Genomic DNA, 23,309 nt, shown 5'->3' with positions numbered 1-23,309 from the left:
CTGCCCGTCCAACCTTAAGGTTGGCGGGCAGGCGAAGAGCGCAGACGGCCTTTGCACTTCTCATGGAACCTCATCCATGGGCGGGATGAGGTTTTATGAAGGGTTTTTAAATTAAATTTAAAAATTTTTTAAAATTCACTGCCATGTCCCTGCTCATGTGACAGGGGACATGTCTTAAAAGTTTTTCTTTCCTTTATTCAGCTTTTTAAAACTTAAACTAATCTCCCTGAGGCATTTCTGCATGCATGAAAGAGTGCAGGCACTGACTCAGGGAATCCTCCCCCACCCGCACAGGGAGCGCTCAGCGCTTCCGGGTGCACGACACGCTGGGTGGGCCTTAATTGGCCCGCCCATGTAAAAGGGCAGTGCAGACCAGAGCGGGTTTGCGCCTGCCCTGCACAATGCCCCCAATGGGGGGAAAATTCTCCCCATGAAACCTTGTGACGTAATTTCTTTCAGTTAATCACCGGGTGTTCAAATTTCTCTTTAAATGCTAATGGTCTCTACAGGGCTCATAACATAGTGAGTATTTATTGCAGTATTTCCACAAATTTGATTCAACCCCCTCAATTGTCATTGTGTTCGCTCCTTGCTTTCATTGGCAAGTTTCAGGAAGCCTGGGAAACCCATAAATGTGCCATTACATTTGAAAGTGAGTTGAAATATTGCTCCGATTGAACTGTTAACATATGTTTATAATCAACTTTCATCTCTACTAGGGATTGCCAGCAAGCAGCATGATGCACTTGAATTATATATGGAAACCAATGGGTTGAAGATGGCTTCTCATATGCTGGTATCTTTGCTGGTTTAAACCCCCTCCCACCCAGCATCACCAGCATCTTTCACCATCATCCAAAGCCACATTCTCCACCAGGTTAAAATTCTCTCAATGATTCTATTTGATGTGGTTCCATAAATGTAGATTCTAGATCACAGCAAGAAAAGGGGCCAAAAAAATGTACTAGCTACATGTGAAGCAATTGTTGTGTTAAAGGCCAGTTGTGTCCTTTAAGGTACAAGCTGGGAAGAGGTTTTATAGTGAATTAGAAAATGGTTGATATGTTAAATAGATACTTCACATCAGCCTTTGCAGAGCAGTATCAGCCCCGAAACAGACAATTAAATCATACAATGGGATCCATTGTCCTTTAAAAATGAACATGTGAAATTCCCAAGTAAAGAAGGTATTTCCAATTATATAAAGTAACTTAATGGGTTCGGTGGATTATGAGTAGCTACAGAAATTGCCATCCTGGAAATTCATTTGATTATCTGGTGAGTTAGAAAGGAATTTCCCAGGGTCAATGACTGCCAATTGTTTTCCCTGTTTTTTTTTACTTTCGCCAGGAGTTTGCATGGTTAAAGTTGTGCCTTACCATGCTTAATGGAGTGCTTCATGAACTGGAAGATCTTTCACCAACCTTTTTGTAAGTCTTTTCAAGTGAAGACTATGAGTAAAATCTAATTCCAATTATTTTGAACTATGAATCTATAAACAGGCCTACATCAGTAAAACATGCATGAAGAAACTCAAACAAGTACCTATGGCAACTGAGCCAAATGAGATACACTTCAGAATCACTAAGGAAATTAGAGGAAATAAATGAAGCTGTAGTTAAACAGGAATTATTATATCCTGATCACCAAACCCAGCGAATTGCAAACTTAGAAATTGAGGCCCAATTAGTTTAATATCCTTCATGGAAAAATACAATCAAAATTATGCGAAAAGCATTAAATCGGCTGTCATCAATACTTTTCTGAGGACCAACGAGGCTTTAAGAAGCAGTTAGCTTATATTTAGAATCCAAATTAATTGACTGGAGTTCTTTGAGGAGGTAACTAGACTATTTTATAAGTCTAAATGTATAAATCAAACTGGAATGGTAACCATCCTGTCTGCACTCTGATGTTTGAATGCATTGTTTTTGTAACAGATGAAAAATGTTACCCCCAAATTTTGATTTAAATCTATGAATTGCATGTCTACATTCAATGCTCTGCAATTCTTTCATTCCTTTGTCAGGAAGATATAATTTCCATAATGTTATTGGAATTTATTAAAATAGAGTAATAATGTGTCTACGTAGGTGCCTGTGTGTGTGTGTGTGTGTGTCTGTGAGACTTAATTGAATTAGAGGCAGCTAGTCTGGGTGTTTTGATGTAAGAAGAGATGTTAGGTTTGAAATGTTAATTAGGGAAACATGGGAAGCTTGAGAACCTGTAAAGGGAACATTTGCATTTTTAAACAAACTATGGTGGCTGGAATTCAAAGTGGGGGAGGGAGGTGGGTGTAATGTATACCTAGCCAGCAGAAGTAGTGAGAAATAGTGGGGAGAATTTTCTCCTAGTTGGGGGGGGTTGGGCGGGAGCGGGCACGGGTGGGCACGCAGCCGATCGCTGTCTGTGATCGGCTGTGCGCCGCCATTTTGCGTGAGCAGGCAAATAAGCACTGAGCACTCCCTGTGCAGGTGGGGGGAGTAGGCTGAGTCGGGGCCTGTGCTCTTCCACACATGCGCGTGAAAGAGCACAGAAATCTCCCTGAGGCACAGAGCTGCCTCATGGAGGTTAGTTTGATTTTTTAAAAGTTTAATAAAAGAAAATAAATATTTTTAAGGTATGTCCCCTTACATGAGCTGGGACATGTCAATGAATTTTAATTAAAAAATGTATTTAATTTATAAACGCTTCATGAAACCTCATCCCGCCTGTGGATGAGGTTTCATGATAAATGCGAAGGCCACTTGGGCTCTCTGCCTGCCCGCCAACCTTAAGGTTGGACAGGCAGCTCAGTTAATAACCGCTAGGGCAGAATTTTCTGCCTTCGGGCGGGCGGGGAGCCGATCCCCACCGGCAAAGCGGGCCACACCACCATTTAACATGGGCGGGTCAATTAAGGCCCGCCCAGCGTGACATCCAGCAGGAAGCACTATAGGCTTCCTGTGCGGGCGGGGTGGGGGGTTCCCCAAAAGCGAAAGTATGCTCTTTTGTGCATGCGCACGAACGAGTGCACATCTCCCTGAGACTAAGAGCTGCCTCAGGGAGATCACTTACACTTTGAAAAATACGAAAAATAGAGAAAAAAAAATCCCTAACATGTCCCCCTCATGTGACAATGTCACATGAGATGGGACATGTTTATAATTCACATAATAACTTTATTAAACTTTTTAAAACCCTACATGAAACCTCATCCCAACGGTGGATGAAGTTTCATGTTTTATCTATTCCCCGCCGGGGCTCCTGGCCTGCCCGTCAACCTTAAGGTTAGATGGGCAGGTCCTTTAATTGTATAATTGATCCTGTCAATGGCCCCAATTGGCCATTGACAGGTTGGTGGGTCCGCAGCTGATTTTGCTGCGCCTCCGCCTTCCTGAAAATGTAAATGGACCGGGATGATGTTGGGGGTTCCGCCTGACGTCATCCCATGTCATTTTACGCGTCAGCGAGCGGGCCCCAACCCCTGCTCGTCGACGGCAAAATTCTGCCCTATTAGTTTTTAAATGGCCTTAATAGGCCTTTGACAATTTGGTGGTCACGCAGCCGACTCCGCTGCGCGCCCGCTGAACTGAGGACCAGAATGACGCGCGGTGACATTGGGACGCACGCCCAATGTTACCGCGTGTCATTTTATGCGTCGGTGAGCGGGGCCTGCCCCTGCTTGCTGACCCGAAGATTCTGGCCAGTGTGTTTATTTATTTTTCACAAAGATTACTGGTGGAATTGATACTAGGATAGATTTTTTATTAGTAGAGAGGTAAAGTTCAAAAGACATAGTGAAACAATGGGAATTTGCATTCAAAGAGGAAAATACGTATAAAGGAGAGAAGACTGTAAGGGAGGCACTTGGAGATCTAACAAGGGTGAAAAGCCTTCAGCATCTATGCCTCAAGCTGCTGTCTCCAGGGACTGAAGATAAGAGAACTCACTTTGAATCCGACTTGTTCATGTTTCTTTGCCTGGGTCTTTTAAAATCTATGGGCAGAATTTTCTGCCTGTCGGTCGGGCGAGCCCGACCCAGTCTCCAGCGGGTGGGGAGCTGATCCCCACTGGAGAAGCAGGCCCTGCTGCCATTTTACGTGGGTGGGCCAATTAAGGCCCGCCCAGCGTGACATCCAGTGGGGAGCGCTATGGGCTTCCTGTGTGGGCGGGGGGAATTCCCCAAAAGCGAGAGTGCGCTCTTTCATGCATGCGCACGAAAGAGCACACATTTCCCTGAGGCTAAGTGTTGCCTCAGGGAGATAACTTACACTGTGAAAAATATGAAAAATAGAAAAAAAAATCCCTAACATGTCCCCCTCATGTGACAATGTCACATGAGATGGGACATGTTCATAATTTGCACTATAACTTTATTAAACTTTTTAAAACTCTGCATGAAACCTCATCCCGCCGCCGCCCACTGGGGCTCCTGGCCTGCCCCCCAATCTTAAGGTTGGACAGGCAGGTCCTTTAATTGCGTAATTGATCCTGTCAATGGCCTAAGTTGGCCATTGACAGGTCAGTGGGCGAACAGCTGATTTTGCTGAGGGCCCGCCTTCCTGAAAATTTAAATGGACCAGGATGACGTCGGGCGTTCCGTCCGATGTCATCCCGCGTCATTTTACGCGTCGGCAAGTGGGCCCGCCCCGTGCTCGCCGACGGCAAAATTCTGCCCATTGTGTCTTACTGTTGCTTTAACGAAAGTGTAACTGGCAGTTAGATTGATTCAAGCATTTAGAAGTTATTGTAGTAGTAATTTATAGATCTATATATCTTTTTAAAAGTATTTCTCTTATTAATAAATGTTTAATTTAGTTTTATAAAAACTATAAGACTTGGTGGTCATATTACTACTGAATTCAAGGCATGCATCTTGAAATTTATACAAACTACAAAACAAGTTGTGGCAGTTGTTTTAAGTTTCCCTTTGGGATTTGAACAACTCAGCATTTACCATCAGCTGTGCCATAACACTTTTCTAAAACAAAGTAACCTAACAAATATATATAGGAATGATAGGTAATTGCTTCATTTTATTTTTAAAGAAGGTAAATTTAATAGTAGTAAGTTATAGTTTATTCTTTTGATTTAAGAATCAATCCCAATTAAATCTGACAACTACCACTCCCCAAAGATGAATTGTAAAATTAAGTTTCAATCCCATAAAATATGGAAACATAGGGCAGGATTTTCTGGCTGACGTGCGGATGGCATAGCCCACACATCAGCGCTTAAAATGTCACGCGAGCGTACCGACCTCAGCGCGCAGCATCGCGATATTTCGGTTGGTGGGCGTGCACAGCAGTGGGACGCGCGCCCGCCATTAATTAAAGGCCTTGTTAAGTCCCTTAACTTGCCAATTGTCCAGGATTTTGAGGGGCCCGTGCGAGTTTCAGGTCGGCGCATGAGCCTAACCGGCAGGCGGGTAGGAGATTTTTTATTGAAAGTCATGCACTGGCGGGATATGTGGACTCAGAGGGGTTGTTCATGTTTTCCACAAAGTTTTAGTTGCAGAAAGTATTTTAAAGTTGCCTGTTTGATTGTTAACAGTTCACATCAATTTCCAAGAGCTTTTTGTGTACTTTGAAACCAGTCTGCAGACAGTAATCTTTCTCGGGCCTGCAGCTTTCCGGAGGCCTCCATTTAGCCTGGGGATATGGGTACTGACCTCTCCACTGGAGGCAGCTCCCCTGAGGAGGAAGGGAGGGATAGAATAAGGAGGAGGCCAGGACTGGACAATCAGCCTCCAGGGGAGCCACCTTTGGTAGGCCAGGCGCAGGCACAAGGGGCGCAGGGCCAAGGGGTTGTCCAAGGTGCAAGGGGCCACAGAAGACGCCACTATCCTGCTGCCAGGGTATACAGGCGGTGAAGCAGCTACCTTAATATGACTGAGGTGCAGTGCCGAAGGAGGCTCCGACTCTCAAGGGAGACAGTCACCTATATCTGTCAGATGATTGGCCCTGAGATATCTCCTAACTGTGTGGGTGGACACCCCATGCCAGCAGCTCTGAAGCTCACAGTTGCCCTCCACTTCTATGCCTCTGGCTCCTTCCAGGGCTCGGTGGGTGATCTTTGCGGTGTCTCCCAATTAGCTGTCCACACTTGTGTCAAGCAGGTTACAGACACTCTGTTCAGACAGGTATTGACCTTCATCCACTTCCGCTGTGACCAAGCAAGTCAGGCACAGCGAGCCAGAGGCTTCGCGGCCATTGCTGGCTTCCCCCATGTCCAGGGTGCAATAGGCTGTACACATGTGGCCATCAAGGCGCCAGGATGTGAGCCCGGTGCCTTCGTCAACAGGAAGGGATTCCACTCCATGAACGCGCAGATAGTGTGTGATCACAGGATGCAGATACTGCAATAATAATAAAAGCAAAAAACTGCGAATGCTGGAAATCCAAAACAAAAATAGAAACAGAAATACCTGGAAAAACTCAGCAGATCTGGCAGCATCGGCGGAGGAGAGCACAATTGACGTTTCGAGTCCTCATGACCTAACATAACGTTCTTTTGAAGGGTCGTGAGGACTCGAAACGTCAACTGTGCTCTCCTCCGCCGATACTGCCAAACCGGCTGAGTTTTTCCAGGTATTTCTGTTTCTGTTTTTGTTGCAGATACTGCAAGTTTGTGCAAGGTACCCAGGCAGCTCCCACGATGCCTACATCCTCAGAAACTCCCAGGTGCCCGAGCTCTTCAGTGCTCCGGCTCGGCTGGATGGTTGGCTGGTGGGTGACAAGGGCTATCCCCTCAGAAGGTGGCTCATGATGCCTCTCCGCCATCCAAGAACAGAAGCTGAGCAGCACTACAATAGGAGCCACGGCACCACTAGGGCTGTGGTGGAGAGAGCCATCGGTCTTCTCAAGATGTGCTTCTGATGCCTGGACCACTCAGTACCCCCCAGATCGCGTCTGTGATAGTGGTAGCATGCTGCGCTCTGCACAATCTTGCGCTGGAAAGGGGGGATGCAGTTGACGATGAAGACCTTATTGCAGTGGATGAGGCTGCACATGATGAATCCAGCAGTGGCTCAGAGGATGAGGAAACACAGGGCAATGATGAGGGGCAGCACACCAACCCACTACTACACCAACGAGGCAGGGACACCCGGGACAATTTAATCCAATGAACCTTCAGCTAGCTCCACACACATGGATCAGCAGGAACAGCATTGCCTGGTGCTTCCACACGTGGCACTTAGGTGCTACATCTTCCACCTCATTAGCTGCAACTAAGGGCTTAGTACAGAAACATCAATGTCCACTCAAACACTCATGATATGTCTGTGAAAAAGAAAAATGCAGCACAAAGGAAACACCCTCAGCCATGGTAAGAAAAGTGGACTTTATTATGTCCAAAATATAACAGAAATTTCTCCATTGCAAGCCCACGGCTGCTGGCACCCTCAGGTGTGGAGGGGGGGCTGCAGTATCTTTGGGCGTGGCCATGCATCTGGCAGGGTTGCATGAGGGTGTGCTTCAGTTGGTCTCTGCGATGGAGGAGTCCAGGCAGAATGCACGTGAAGGCATGAACCTCAGGGCAGAGCTTCAGGCTTCCTCCATTGAGAGATTGGTGGCTCTCATGGAGAGGGAGTTTGATCGGATGGAGACTCTTCTGATGATGCTGAAATTAACAACAAGGACAGTGCATCAGTTAGCATACAGTAAGTTAAGCCTTTCATCCCTTTCCCCCCCAGCCTCATACGCCGCTCAACCTTCAAGACCCTAAGGAGACGAACATTAGTGGGGTAGAAAAGAGTCAAGAGGAGGGACAAACATTAGACGCACATACAGACAGGCTGGACAGATGGCCTAAGGAATGCCACATGGCATGTTATGTACCATTAGAGTGGCGAGAGTACAGATGTACCTGACCTGAATGCATGCTGGCCTGGAGAGTCGCGGTGCTATGGAAACATTGCAAACACTTGCGACATTTGCCGTGGATCACAGGAGATTGACAGGTCACATTATTGACCTTCATACCGTTAGGAGGGGCATAGACCGGGTGGGCAGAAGGCAACATTTCCCCTTGGCGCAGGGATGAGTAACATGTTGGCATTTATTTAAGTTGAGTGCCATGAGGTTCACAGCTGAGGTGCTGAGGACCTTTTGGACAGAGAAATGTGGGGCGCGCTGGCTGAAAGGTTGGTGGAGGTCCCAAGCCCCCTAAGATACAATAAGTCTTTGGCTGTGCAGCAGCGATGCCATGGCATGTAAGGCCATGGGGATTGGTCACAAATGGGATAAGGTGACTTTGGAAGGTGGTGGAGACACGATTCCTCAAGGGGACGAGGGACCTTTGTGTATGACCCACACGTCAGAGTGTCTCAGTCTGTGAATGAGCAATGTTTCAGCATTAACGATTGCACCAGCCATCAGTGGTTTTGATGGTAGGCAGACAGAGTGAATGGGACTGTGGACCTCAAATACCTGGCCGCTGGACCCCAGCCTCACCGCCACCTGCTGCCTTGGCCACCTGCCTCCTCCCCAGCTCCATGGCCTGCTCCTCAAAGGCCGTGAGGCGCTGGAGCAGGGCGTGCCCACCTCCTGTCCTCTGGCGCTCCCGCTGATTGTGTTCACTTTTTGCCTGCAGAACAGAGAAGAGGATTTATTGGGGCTGATCGCTCATTTACTCTGCATGCGCACGCCGCACCCCAACCACAGTGGCCCATCTGAGGCCTCCAGCATCTCCTGTCCACACTACTGGTGATCAGTCCCCAGAAGATAGTACGGCTGCTCCCAACCCCTCCCCCAACGGCCACCTTGGACACAATCAGTGTCCATCACTTTGAATAGTACACGGGTCTTAGCGCCCATGGCACGGAGGCACAACTAGGTGCGGCGCCGATGCTAGTAGATGGCACTTGGCCACAACACCTTGAGGCTCCCCTTCCACCATCTCATCACCATCAATAAGACATGTGTTGGAGTTCTGTGTATGTGTCTAGCTGCCTCCCCTGCAGGTTGCCCCCAGACTACTCAAATGCGACAAACACCAACGTATGCTGCAGGGAGAATCCATCTTCTCCAAAACCACTAAGGCTGATGTAAGCATGGTCAGTACCCGTTTGCCCACCCAGCGTGCGCCAAGTACCCAATGCAGTAACGACACTAAGACATGGCGGGAGGGGGGGTGCTCAAAGGCTACGGCTACCTGCTGGGTCAAATAGCCAAGGCCGACATAGTACTCACCCTTCCAGAACGCAGCAAACCATTGAATCTCTTGCGGCACTGCGTACCTGAGCACTGCACATCATCATGGGCACTGACAGCGTCACCAACCTCCTCCCACGCCTGCCTGGTGACATGGGGGGCCCTCCTCCTCCCATCATCCGGATACAATACATCCCAACGGCTGGAAACCTCTTGGAGGAGGACAGCAAGGCATGCATCGGAGAAGTGAGGGGCACAGTGGCCCCCCCGGCTGGCCTCTCCTGCAGCCTGCCCCACTCCTCCTGCTCATGCTCCTGTGGAACCACAGCTGCCTCTCTCTCTCCCTGAGTGGCCATGGTGCACTGCCTCAAGCAGACTGCCTGGCCACTCTTTATACAGACTGCTGGTTCCCCATTGGTAGCGGCAGTCTGAGGCTGCCCACCCCCGCGACTATTTTCCCGTTCTCCACGGGAGTTGCTAACCCGCTGGGCGGGCCTTAATAGGCCCGTTCACGGAAAATAGCGGCGCAGCCTGTTTCGGCGGCGGCAATCGGCTGCCCGCCCACCACCGAGTCGGTCGGGCCCACCCGTCAAGGGCAAAATTCTGGCCATAATATTTGTACATAGTAGTTCTGGTGCATCACACACATGCACTCTCAGTTAATGCACTGAGTACTTCATTCTTCAGTACTTCCAGTAGCATGATTTAGAATTCACCTGTGTTACATGTAGATTGCTAAATGAAATTTCATGTGGAAGAAAATGCTGCTGTTTTTAATGATGAAAATTTTCTGATTGCAAACATTCTCTTTTCTTTTGACATACAAAAGCAGCTGGATTTTATCTGAGTTTTTGATTCAGAAATGATAAAATCTGAAAATTAGAAGCCTTGGTTATACAACCATATAAAGTGTATAGTCAAACAGAACACATCTGCAAAAATGACAATGTGAAAGTAATACAAGATTTGAAGCTGACTTTGTTAATAGGCCCATCCAGATAGAAATCCAAAAGCCCAAGAGCCTCAAATCTCAGTTGAACAGCAATAGCTGATTTTTATAAAGAAACCCCGAACTTCATTTTGCTTAATGGTTTAAATCCTGACATTTAAGTTGAACAGTAAAGGCTATGAGGTCCAGATAGCTCATTTTCACCTGCTGCTCCTCCATAGGTGCTGACCTTTTAGTCCACTCCCATTCTAGCCTAACTGAAGATGAATTGCTTAAGCATTGTGGGAAATAGAGATGGCTTTGCCTACAGATTGACCCTCTGTCGACTGCAGCCAGAGGAAGTAAAATAATAAAGAGGTTAATGGTCAGGCAAAGGACGCATTTGGTTTTGACTCAGTTGGTGTCAGAGATACAGTACCTGCTTTTACAAAGAAATCGAGTAAATTTGATGGAATCCCAGACTAACTGGTTTACAGGTGCATATTATGTTATTTATAATTGAATTTAATTGAAGGTTTCAAACTGAAGTAATTGCAGATGATTTGTCCAATATTAAAAAGGCTTTGAAAACTCTGGTATATGAGAAACCAATGTAGCTGGTACATCCTTAAAAAAGCTGTGTAGGGTTTGTTTGGGAAAGAAAAGACAATATTTGTTTCCAGAGTGATGTCATATGAAAGCAATCCAATGATCTGTTGCAATATGATTTATATTGTGTTGTGTGTGTTGTCCCTTGTTTTCTTATGTTGTCAAAATTAAAAAAATACTATTGTTTAGGCCTATTATATGGAGAAATACCAACAATACAAAAGGTTCTATCTGTGATTGATATTTTTATTTAAAAAATCCATGAACTAGATATAATCCTTCATTGCAATAAAATTAATGTCATTATGCTCCATAATTTTAAATTTCCTTTGAGAATATGCTTTGTCAGATTATATTAATAGGAATCTTATACGTGACAAGTCCCCTCTTGTCATGCATTTCCAAATTGCAGTGCAAAAGTCAAAGAAATGTGTTTCAGGGAGGGACGGAAAGGAGAAGAAGGAGATGAAGTTTAGGAAGAGAATTTGTAAACTCAGGAAGGGAATTTCAACTGGACTTTGAGAAACAAAAGCGGATTACCGATTATGGGAGGAGGTTAAAATGAGTATTTTTGGCAGGGTTAATGAAGGGAGTGCTGGACATATCTTATTTTGCTATGCTTTCCTGGTTAATTATAGTGCACACTACACTTAGAAGCAGCAAGTTGAAGGCCTGTATGTTCAATAATGTGCACCCAAGAGGTTGAATGGCCTACTCCTCTTCCCATGTCCTTTCCAAGATCAGTACCAGTACTGTCAGTGTACTGCATTGCACTAACAGACCTAATGGGCAGAATCTTCTGGCTGCCGTGCGGGTAGCGGAGCACGCACACCAGTGCTTAAAATGTCACGCGAACGTCCTGACATCAGCGCACGGCATCGCGATATTTCGGTCGGCGGGCGCGCTATGCAGTGGGACGCGCGCCTGCTATTAATTATAGACCTCGTTAAAGCCCTTAACTTGCCAATCATCGACGATTTTGAGGGGCCCGTGCAAACTTCGGCTCGGCGCATGGGCCCAACGGGCAGGTGGGTAGGTGATTTTTTTACAAACCTCATCCAGTGGTGGGATGAGGTTTGATAGCAGTTTTAAAAACATTAAATAAAGTTTTTGTTTATTTCATTAACATGTCCCATCTTGTGTGACATTTTCACATGAGGGGGACATGTTAATGAGTTTTTTATTGTTCTATTTTTTATATTTGCCAGTCTTTCAGCGCTCTCCCTGAGGCAGCACTTTGCGTCAGGGAGATGTCATGCGTGAGAGAGCGCACTCTCGTATTTGGGGAATCCCCACTACCACCCCCCTCCCCCTCGCACAGGCGGCCCGCCCATTCAAAATGGCGGCGGGGCCCTTTTCGGCGGTGTTGATCGGCTGCCTGCCCGCCACCAAGCCAGTGGGGCCCGCCCACCCATCAAGGGCAAAATTCTGCCCAATATGTTTGGTCCAATTTTGCAGGGTGCAGGATAAAATTTTCTTTTGTTCCTGGATTCACTACAAATCAAAACCACATAGACCAGATGATGCGACCGAGTCATCATTTACCAGACAGTACTAAGATATCACTGTTGATCATTTATAACCGCAATGTGATCAGAATAGCACCACAAGAGCTGCTAACGTTGATGCCAAGACCCAAAGAGATGCCTCTGCTATCCTTTCAGAGCAGTTAACAGTAAAGATTTGCACACTATCCTTGTCTGTAGAACTCACTTCGAGATTGTGTTATTACCTCCGTTGTAATGGTGTTGGTTATAGAATGTGTCTTCATAGTCTTCTGCATGTTAACAGCGTGTCTTTATGAGCTGCTTGAAACTATATACATATATAGAATAAAGCGGACAGGCAAGGAGCTATCCATGGGCTGAATTTTATGCCCGGCGTGAAGGGCGCACGTCCAACACACTCGAGTGTAAAATGATGAGCAATGACTTGGGTGCGTGCGTCCCGACGTCATCGCGCACTCGCGCGATATTTCATTCAGCGGGCGCACGCCAGAGTCGGCTGCGCACCCGTCGATAATTAAAAGGCTTATTAAGGCCATTAACAAGCTAATTAAATTAAAATTTACGCTGCCCAACCAGCCTTACGGTTGGCGGGCAGGTGAAAGGTCCAAGCGGCCTTTACATTTTTTAGGAAACCTCATCCATGAGCGGGATGAGGTTTCCTAAAGCAAACAAACATTAATTAAAAACTTTATTTTGGAATTAAAAATATGTCCCATCTCTTGTGACAAAGTCACACGAGGGGACATGTTTTTATAAATTTTTACTGTCTTTATTAATTTTTTTAAAAAAGCGCTTCAATCTCCCTGGGGCAGCTCTGTGACTCAGGGAGACTGAAGTGCTCTTTCGTGCGCATGCACAAGCTGTGCACTAGGCCCGGCTCTCCCTCCTCCCGCCCACCCGCACAGGCAATGCTCAGCGCTGCTGCTCACGATCTGCGTAGGGTGGGCCCTAATTAGCCCGCCCACCTGTAATCGCGGTTCGGAGCCGATCGCGGGCAGCAGTCGGCTTCCCGACCGCCCCCGCCTGCTCCCACCGAGCCCACCCGACGAGGGAAAATTCTGGCCCATGCAATTCATGATAGACACCTCAAAAGTACAATAGGTTAAAAAAGTAGACCTTCCTTAACAGCGTATTAAAAGACAACCCAGCAGTATGTGTAAATTCTTTTCCAACAGTTTATCCAATTTTCTGAGCACGTTCTTCCAGAGAGCCATAAAGAGTATATTATTATTCCCTGCTTCCTCATCATCTCCACCATGCCTTCAGAAGTTGCATACATTTTGATCAAAAAGACTTTGGCAGTCGAGAACTGCACTGTGGCAAACATTTTATAATTAGTGTATTCTGGCTGTTGTTAGAAGCTGCAAATGATGTGACATGCTCACCTTCAACTCATGGAGAGAGGCCATTTAGGTCATGTTTTCATGCTGATAGGGAATTATTATACAGACACTAGTGTCTCTGAACAAGCAATTTTCCTATTACCATAGTGCAGCTATAGCCCTGCTGGCAAAATGCCATGGTTGATTTTCATTGCTGCTTTAATTCTGATATAACATCTGGCCGCTAGATGAGGTTGTAAGTGCATCAATGCTCATGCTGATGATATTATCATTTTGGCTTATATTCTCAACACTCATCTACAGATGAGAGGAAATCTAAACATTCATGGGCATAAAACACTTGCAAAAATAGTTTTCATATTACCGTATGTCCTCATCCACATCAGGAAAATATCAACAATTGAAAATCTCGCCTGTCCCTCTTGTTCAGAGTGGTCACTTTCCTTCCATTTTATGTCAAAATCCATGATATAGTAAATAGAAAAATGCAGTGATCTATTATTTCTCATCAAAACTGCCTCTTTTTACCACATGTTCTATGATCAGTAGTTATGCTTTGAGACATTCATTTGTCTATTGCTCACAAAGGTCTGAATTTTAGGCTCCAAGATGGGGATTGTTTTCCGCTTTGTGGAGCATTTTATGGGGCATGATGACATCGGGTGCCATTTACGATGTCATAAACCAGCTTCCCATAATACCGTATGCGGACGGGTCAAAAAGTCAGGAACCCGCCCACATTACTTAAATATCAATTTAAAAGGCAAGTCAGCTAATCAACAACACATCTCACTGCAATATTACAGTCAGAAGGCAATAATACACCTTCAGGGCGAGATTTATGGCAGGTGAGGAATCAATTTTTTAAGGGCAAGCTTGTTTGGGCGGGTTTTAAAACTGCAGCTGAGACCAGAGTCTCAGTTTGCAGTTCAAACTCTATTGACTGCAGGGACTGCTCATTTGAGTGGACAGGGGAACCTTTTGGATATTTTTCAGAAAGCTCATTCGATAGATTATTTTCTTGTCCATTAGCAGGGGTGTGGGGTGAAAAGTGTCTGAGACAGATGGGGATTGTTGTCTCAGTTGGAGACACATCCTCCAGTGAGGAAGAGAGAAGGATTAGGAGGAGGAGACGGAGAAGAGTGAGAAGAAGAAGGGAACACAGGGAGGCTCAGGATGCTGTGGTCCCTCAGGAAGGGACAGAGCAGCGCCAGACCCCGAGAATCAGGAGGAACCCAGAAATCCAACAGAGGAGGTGTAGACAAACTTATACCATCCCAAGGGTATACAGGCAGAGATCTACTACCTGCAACTGATCTCATGAGATCATTGAGCCTTTTGTGGCACTGGGACCAAGTCCTCCTCACCACCTCAACACTGTTGGCCTCGTCGGCCACCTCCTCTGACTCAACATGAGTCTGCCTAGGCTTCCTCCTCTTCCCAGTGCTCGGCAGGAACTGGTGATGTCTATCATGAACTGCATGCAGGAGGGTACCAAAGGTGGTCTCACTGAATCTGAAGGCAGCTTTTCCCCTTCTGGAGCACTCCTCCCCTCACTCCAATGGTGCAGACATCTATGCATGGCGATATGTAATAAATGTACAAACTCCTCAATGCCAAAAGATGGGAGACCTGCAGAATTTTAAAACGTCTGCCACCTATGAAGTTTGACATGGTTGGTAGAGATTAGCTAAAATTTAAAATAAAAACAGAAAATGCTGGGAAATGCTCAGCAGGCCTGGCAACATGTGTGGAGAGAGAAACAGAATTAATGTTTCAAGTTGGTTTGACTCTTCTTCAGAGCTGAAGAGAGGTAGAAATGTGATAGGCTTCATACGGTTGAAGAGAGGGGATGGAGCAGGCGGAGCAAAATAGAAGGTCAGAGATAGGTGGGGGCTCAGGAGAGATTTGACAAAGATGTCCTGGACACTAGACAAAGGGAGTGGTAATTACAGTGTTAAAGACTAAGGCAGGTGCTAATAGTGGCATAAAGCTCAGATAACAGAATGTGTAATAGCAGAACAAGGGTCAGTGCTCTCTGAAGGCAAAACATAAGAACAAATCACAGACTGGCCTTGTGGGGGCAGTGGGGTTGAAAAATATCAACAGGGAGGATAAAGTTCATGGTCTGAATTTGTTAGGTTATGCACTGGATTTTACTGTAGTTCTGTAGGAAGGTGAAATGTTTTAAAGAGAGGGATATAATCCACATCATTTTTTTGCAATGGAGACAATTTCTTTCTTTCTTTTTCCTTCTAATCACACTGTTTTTCTTTGTCAGAACATTGGGAAGGTGTACAAGTGACAGTGTTGACATTGAGAGATGGCATAGGAGAGAAGGCAGAGCCATGTCAAATGAGGGGTACAGCTCAGAAGTGGGAATGCTGATAAAGAGAGATGTAGATTGGAAATGCGAATGCTGGCAATGAGGTTTTGTTAGGGCTGATAATGTTCCGAAGTGGGAATGCAGACCAGGAATGGGTATTGACAGTGAGGTTGAAATTAGCCCCTATGTATTTTTTTTCCATTTTTAGCTTGGTCATGGTTCAGTCAATTTAGTCACAATATGAAAGGAGGTAAAACAGCTGCAATTCATGGCACCTCACGTGATATCCATTTCCAAACTTTGGTTGTTTTCCAGGATGCAGAGTGGAGGGAGGAGCTAAGCCATTTTCAAACAAAGATATTGGTCCCGATTTTAAAGACCCCACTTCAACTCCTGCCCGGTGTGAATGGCCCGAGGAGGTGTGTGAGATGGAAACATCTAGCTCTTGGCTCCAAGTCCACCATCTTCCAGGCCATTTAAACTTTTACTACTTCCAAATCATGTCATTGGCCAGGCTCCCACAAAGGGCAGGTGGGGACCTGTTGAATGTTTAGATGTCCTGGCCCAACGATCTCATTGGTACGTGAAGTAGAATTAAGTGAATGTCAGTGGGCGTCCCGCATTGCCGGCTGCCTGGCAACAGATCCAAGACAGGAGCAACTGACTTGAAAATATAAGATCTGCTTCTTTTCGAAGCCTTTGTGAACCAGGAGAAGCCGGAGTGCTCACTCCAGGTTCCTCAAGGAAACTTGGCCCTCAGCCCACCCCAGCCCTGATCTTGTCTGCCATCCCCAATCTGCTGCAAAGCCATCTTTCCACTGACAAGGGCCATCTCCCTGGGTCCCCGACTGGCACCTGTCACAAGATTTCCAATTCCACCCACTGGCCAGGCAGTCAATCTGGCTGGGTGTCAGGCGAGAGTCAGCAAAATGTTCCATTCATGAGATCCTGTTTTTAAAATCAGCAAGGGTTCGCCCAACTTTTGTGTGTGCTTTACCCACTAGCAGACTCCCACGACTCCCCTCCATCCTCGCCTTAATATCAAGGTCATACTTGATGATTTGCTAATAAGTGTATGATTGACAGTTGACCTTTGAGCTTAAGCTGACAATTACTCAGTGGCTGAGGGACCATTTTTTGATTGACTTTCCGGACCTTTCAGATGGGTCAGGCCTAATAGCTACTGTGTTTAAAATCATCAGAAGAAAATAATAACCATAAATAAAGATTAAAGATAAAATAACAGTTCAGCATTGACATTACATGCATCTTACTTTAAAGGAGATAGAACAATATACATAGTGTAAATATATATGTATTATATAACTGTTACTCGTTTGCTTGCTCAACTATTGTTCAATAAATTTGTTTGAAACTTTGCAAATTTGGGGTTCTGTTGCTTTTTGAAAAAGATCTTCTGAAGACACAGGCTCCAGTGTGAAATTCAGATCAGTACTGCCCATTCTTTGGGCACTACATGTGCTGTTTGATGTATAAAATGGCATTTGTGCACACTTTTGGGGTGAGTCGACCTTGGGGCAGTATCTCACCAATCCAAGTCACCTGTTGCAGGACAGATTGTTGGCTGCAAGTCCCTTTGCACACTATAATTCACAGCTAGGGTGACAGCACTCAGATTTCTGGTGGAAGCTTCTTGTGCCTTCCTGGAGACTGGGACATTGTCCATTAGATGTTGCATCATGGTCGGGTCCACATGGTGCTGATGGAGTCGGTCACCACTTCTATGCTGGAAAGGATGGACTCTAAAATCTGCACAAAGCCTCATCCCAAGTGTATGGTGGACTCCTCCTTGCCCCCCTGCCATTGACTGCAGGCTTTCTGGCAGAATTCCAAATGCACCAAGCAGTTTTTTTTTTGTGCAAATCCATTGGCCTTCTTCTGAACATTACCCAATGAAGTGCTCATCTGAGCCCACAGCAGCAGAACTCATGTGTAACCTTGCCCTTTGGCATGTTGGCACCTGCATGACCCTTGCTTCCTGCCCTGGCTGCAGGCCACTCATGCACAGCATCTCATCATGTGCTGATCCTGTTTCTATATTGTCATTTAAGCTACTTGCAGTGTCATTATCTGAGATGGTGGCTGCAAGTGTGAAATCAAGTGATGGTGCATCGTCATCACTGTCTTCTTGCTGTTTCACCAATGTCCTTGCTATCAAACCATCATCTTTGATGGTTTCAGCACCTCCGCTGGCGCAGCCTCAGCAATGGATGCCCCACAAAAGACCAGCAGCGTCTCCTCTACTGGGTTCAGGCTTTGCAGATGTGCCTGTCCCACTACTACTGCCCCTTGTCATGCACCAGCTTGTCCTGCAAGCAGGAGGGAAGTGTGTCAGTGAGTGCTGTGGAATCTGTTTGGTTGATGTGGTAGCTGTGGTTGAAGAGGGCTGTAGAGTCATTTACGGCACAGAAGGAGGTCATTTGGGCCATCGAGTTCATGCCAGTTCTCTGTCGAGTAATCAAGTTAGTCCCATTCCCCCACTATATCTCCTTTGCTCTGCAAGTTTTTTTTCCCTCAAGTGTCTATGCAGTTTTCTTTTGAAATCATAAACTGGTTACAGCACAGAAGGAGGCCATTCTGTCCCATTGTATACGGGCTCTCCGCAAAAGGAACGCGCCCAGTTCCTCTAACCTATATTTGCTCAGTGGTCCTACAATTTTTTTATCTACAGATAATTGTCTAATCCTCAATCCTTCCACCTATAGGATCAGTTATTCCCTATCCACTCTGTCCAGACCACTCAATTTTGAACACATCTACCAAATCTCCTCTTAATCTTCTCTTGTCCAAGGAGAACAACACCAGCCTTTCCAATCTAACCATGTAACTGAAGCTCTTCATACCTGGAACCATTTTCATGAATCTTTTCTGCACTTTCTGTGCCTTCAGATTCTTTCTAAAGCATGGTGCACAGAACTGGACACAGTACTCCAGTTGAGTCTGAACCTGTGTTTTATTCAGGTTTATCATAACTTCCTTGCTTTTGTACTCTAGCCTCTATTTATAAAGCCCAGGATCCCATATGCTTTATTAGCTCCATTCTCAACCTGTCCTGCCACCTTAAATGATTTATGCATTAAATTTTATCTGGCATTTGTTCGTCCATTCCACCAGCCTATGTTCTCTTGAAGTTTATCACTAACCTCCTCACGTTTCACAATACTTCCAAGTTTTGTGTCATCCAGAATTTTTGAAATTGTGCTTTGTACATCCCAGTCTAGGTCATTAAAGCGGGTGTCCTAACACTGACTCCTGGCAACCTCACAGTTCACTATCATCCAGTTCAAAAAGCAACTGTTCACCAGTGCTCTATTTCCTGTCACTTAGCCGATTTTGAGTCCGTGCTGTTACGCTCCCTTTTATTTCATGAGCTTTAACTTTGCTAACAAGCCTGTTATGTGGCACTTTGTAAAAAACCTTTTGAAAGCCCATTAACACCACATCAACTGCATTATCCTCATTAACTTTCTCTATTACCTCAACAAAAAACTCAATCAAATTGGTTAAACGCAATTTGCCCTTAACAAATTCATGCTGGCTTTCCTTAATTGATTCACATTTTTCCAAGTGATTGTTAATTTGTCTTGAATTATCGTTTCTAAAAGCTTTCCCACCACTGAGGTTAGATTGATTGGCCTATAGTTGCTGGGTTGTTCCTTAAACCCTTTTTTTTGAACAAGGGCATAACATTTGCAATTCTCTAGTCCTCTGGCACCACCCCTGTATCTAAGGAAGATTGGAAGATTATGGTCATTGCCTCCACAATATCTACCCTTTCTTCCCTCAGTAAACTTGGATGCACCTCATCTGGTCCTGGTGGCTTATCAACCATCCTAACTAATAGCTCCGTTTTATCAATTTTTTTTAGCACACTCAGTGACTCAACTACCTCCTTATTTACTATAACTTGCAGAGCAATTTGTTCCTTGAACACATTTCATAAACTCTTCCCCTTCTCTGCCTTTACACTATTACTATCCCAGTCTATATTAGGATAGTTAAAGTTCCCTATTAAAAGTACTTTATAGTTCTTGCACCTCTCTGTAATTTCCTTACAAATTCAATGCTCTATATCTTTCCCGTTACATAGTGGCCTATAGAATACACCCAATGGTGCAATGGTATCTATATTGGTGCTTATGTCTAGCCAAATTGATTCTGTCCTTAATCCCTTTAGAGCATCCCTTCTCTCTAGTACTGTAATGTGTTTTTTTCCTTAATCAGTACTGCTACCCCACCTCCTTTCTTTCCTTTCCTATCTTTCCTAAACACTGTGTATCTAAGAATACTTCATAACAGTCTCACCAGTTTTTGTGCCACAACAAATTGACACAGCATAGTCCCACATGGCTATCAATGACCGTCAATGCTTCCAGCACCCACATATGCAGTAAGTTGCAAGTTATTGCCATTTGTTGCACAAAATATGTTCTCCCTCACATCTGTCCTTGAATCTCTCGCCTAAAATCTTAAATTTGTATCTCCTGATCATTGTACCATCAACTAATGGGAACAGCTTTTCCTTGTCTACCTTTTTTAAACCTCCCAAATCTTGTATACTTCTATTGATCTCCTATCAACCTCCTTCACGCCAAGGAGGACAATCCCAATTTCTCCATCCGAACCTTGTAACTAAAATTCCTCAACCCTGGAACTATTCTGGTATACCTCCCCTGCACCCTCTCAAGGGCCTTCACAACCTTTCTAAAGTGTGATGGTCAGAACTGGACACAATACTCTAGTTGAGACTTAACCAGAGCTTTATAAACATTCAGCATAATTTCCTGCTTTTGTACTCATACTCAATGCTTTCATTTATGAAGCCCAAGATCCCATATGCTGTGCTAACTACTTTTATGCCCCAGTATATTATGAACTTTCAGTCAATACTTTTAAAAACTGGACATGAACAGGCTCTTAAAAGGGTTGCTGCAAATTGTGTGACCTTTGGCATTTGAGTTACAGACAGTACCACATCTCAAGTGAATATTTATTTAAATATGTATGTTCACAGCCATCCAAGGAATTCACATGCCTCTTTGTTTAAGGATGGACCAACACAAAAGGACTATAGAAACTCTAGTTTGTCTGTTTCCAGGGTTCATCCTGAACATAAGGGGAGATCGAAACTCAATTGGTGGCAGACGGGACTGAATGGACCCTATTAATACTCCTTTGTATTATGATGGTTTTCGCCATCCAAACATTTTTTAAACTCATTCATGAGATGTGGGTTTCGCTGGCTGGGCCAGCATTTATTGCCCATCCCTAGTTGCCCTTGAGCAGGTGGTGGTGAGCTGCCTTCTTGAGCCGCTGCAGTCCATGTGGTGTAGGGTGTAGGTACACCCACAGTGCTGTTAAGAAGGGAGTTCCAGGATTTTGACCCAGCGACAGTGAAGGAACAGCGATACATTTCCAAGTCAGGATGGTGAGTGGCTTGAGAGGAATTTCCAGGTGGTGGTGTTCCCGTGTGTCTGCTGCCCTTGTCCTTCTAGATGGTAGTGGTCGTGGGTTTGGAAGGCGCTGTCTAAGGAGCCTTGATGAATTCCTGCAGTGCATCTTGTAGATGGTACATACTGCTGCTACTGTGAGTCGGTGGTGGAGGGAGTGAATGTTTGTGGATGGGGTGCCAATCAAGCAGGCTGCTTTGTCCTGGATGGTGTCTAGCTTCTTGAGTGTTGTAGGAGCTGCACTCATCCAGGCAAGTGGAGAGTATTCCATCACACTCCTGACTTGTACCTTGTAGATTGTGGACAGGCATTGGGGAGTCAGAAGGTGAGCTACTTGCCACAGGATTCCTAGCCTCTGACCTATACTAGTTGCCATAGTATTTATATGGCTGGTCCAGTTCAGTTTCTGGTCAAAGGTAGCCTCCGGGATGTTGATAGTGGAGGATTCAGCAATGGTAATGCCATTGAAAGTCAAGGGGCGATGGTTAGATTCACTCTTGTTGGGGATGGTCATTTCCTGGCACTTGTGTGGCGTGAATGTTACTTGCCACTTGTCAGCCCAAGCCTGGATATTGTCCAGGTCTTGCTGCATTTGGACATGGACTGCTTCAGTATCTGAGGAGTCATGAATGATGCTGAACATTGTGCAATCATCGCTGAACATCCCCACTTTTGACCTAATGATGGAAGGAAGGTCAGTGATGAAGCAGCTGAAGATGATTGGGACTAAGACACAACCCTAAGGAACTCCTGCAGTGATGTCCTGGAACCGAGATGATTGACCTCCAACAGCCACAGCCATCTTCCTTTGTACCTGGTACAGCACAGAGTGTTTCCCCCGATTCCCATTGACTCCAGTTTTGCTAGGGCTCCTTGATGCCATATTCCATCGAACGCTGCCTTGATGTCCAGGGCAATCACTCTCCCTCACCTTTGGAGTTCAGCTCTTTTATCATGTTTGAACCTAGGCTGTAATGAGATCAGGAGCTGAGTGATCTTGGCGGAATTCAAAGTGGACTTCAGTGAGCAGGTTATTGCTTAACAAGTGCCGCTTGCCGTTTGATAGTGTTAATGACCCCTTCCATCACTTTTCTGATGATGGAGAGTAGAGTGATGGGGCGGTAATTGGCTAGGTTGGATTTGTCCTGCTTTTTGTGAATAGCACATACCTGGGCAATTTTCCACATAGCCAGGTATATGTCTATGTTGCAGCTGTACTGGAACAGCTTAGCTAGGGGCACGGCAAGTTTCGCAGCTCAAGCCTTCAGTACTATTGCTGGAATATTGTCAGGGCCCATAGACTTTACAGTATCCAGTGCCTTCAGCCGTTTCTTGCCATCATGTGGAGTGAATCGAATTGGCTGAAGACTGGCATCTGTGATGCTGGGGACCTCTGAAGAAAGCCAAGATGGATCATCCACTCGGCTCTTCTGGCTGAAGATTGTAGCAAATGCTTCAGTATTACCTTTTGCGATGATGTTCTGCGATCCTCCATCATTGAGGATGGGGATATTTGTGGAGCCTCCTCCTCCAGTGAGTTGTTTAATTGTCCACCACCATTCACGACTGGATGTGGCAGGACTGCAGAGCTTAGATCTTATTCATTGGTTATGGGATCGCTTAGCCTGGTTGATCGCATGCTGCTTACGCTGTTTGGCACGCAAGTAGTCCTGTGTTATCGCTTCACCTGGTTGACACCTCACTTTTAGGTATGTCTAGTGCTGCTCCTGGCATGCCTTCCTGCACTCTTCATTGGACCCTGTCTTGGTGGTAATGGTAAAAAGGGGGGCATGCCGGGTCATGAGGTTACAGATTATGGTTGAGTACAATTCTGCTGCTGACAATGGCCCACAGCACCTCATGGATGCCCAGCCTTGAGTTCTATATCTGTTCAAAATCTATCCTATTTAGCGCAGTGGGTTGTGCCACACAACACAATGGAGGGTATCCTCAATGTGAAGACAGGACTTCGTCTCCACAAGGAACT

This window comes from Cetorhinus maximus, chromosome 7 (genome assembly GCF_964194155.1).
Source record: "Cetorhinus maximus chromosome 7, sCetMax3.hap1.1, whole genome shotgun sequence".
In the NCBI taxonomy this organism is placed as follows: Eukaryota; Metazoa; Chordata; class Chondrichthyes; order Lamniformes; family Cetorhinidae; genus Cetorhinus; species Cetorhinus maximus.
The sequence above is the reverse complement of the archived record's forward strand: the minus strand, read 5'-3'. Positions refer to the sequence as shown.